We start from the raw sequence: 398 nt of genomic DNA, 5'->3' as shown, positions 1-398 counted from the left end.
GCTGTTTTCAGTTGATGATGAAAGGGAACTAAATAAAGATAAAGAAAATCAGTATTTGCAAAATCAAAAATATATTAATAGATTTAAGAATTCTAAGCCCATATGATACTGATACTGGTTTTGCTCACAGAATAAATAAAGAATTTGGTAAAAATAAAGGGTAATTGAAATCCTGTTGGCTGACGTAACGTGTGTTGCTTCACTCAGTTTACATTGATAATTATCATATTTTGGCCATTCAGTGTTTGTCAAGTAACAAATATTGTTTCTGAAGGAGAAGTGACATTGTAGAGTCTAAAGAAAGAATTTGATTGCTAGTAATAATCATATGATAGACATGTTGCCCGAAAAGCTAAAAAGGGTTATCAAAGTTGATTATCTATTCATTGGAAATGTGA

At 30.2% G+C, this 398-nt stretch overlaps 1 protein-coding gene across 1 annotated transcript in view; it reads left to right on the top strand.

Moving 5' to 3' along the window:
- LOC119581633 (FERM, ARHGEF and pleckstrin domain-containing protein 1-like) overlaps window positions 1-398 on the top strand; it is a gene marked incomplete at both ends in the record, with an annotated part of 41,567 nt that overhangs the window by 5,118 nt on the left and 36,051 nt on the right.

Source organism: Penaeus monodon, chromosome 15 (assembly GCF_015228065.2).
Source record: "Penaeus monodon isolate SGIC_2016 chromosome 15, NSTDA_Pmon_1, whole genome shotgun sequence".
Classification (NCBI taxonomy): Eukaryota; Metazoa; Arthropoda; class Malacostraca; order Decapoda; family Penaeidae; genus Penaeus; species Penaeus monodon.
This window is presented reverse-complemented; position numbering and strand designations above follow the sequence as displayed.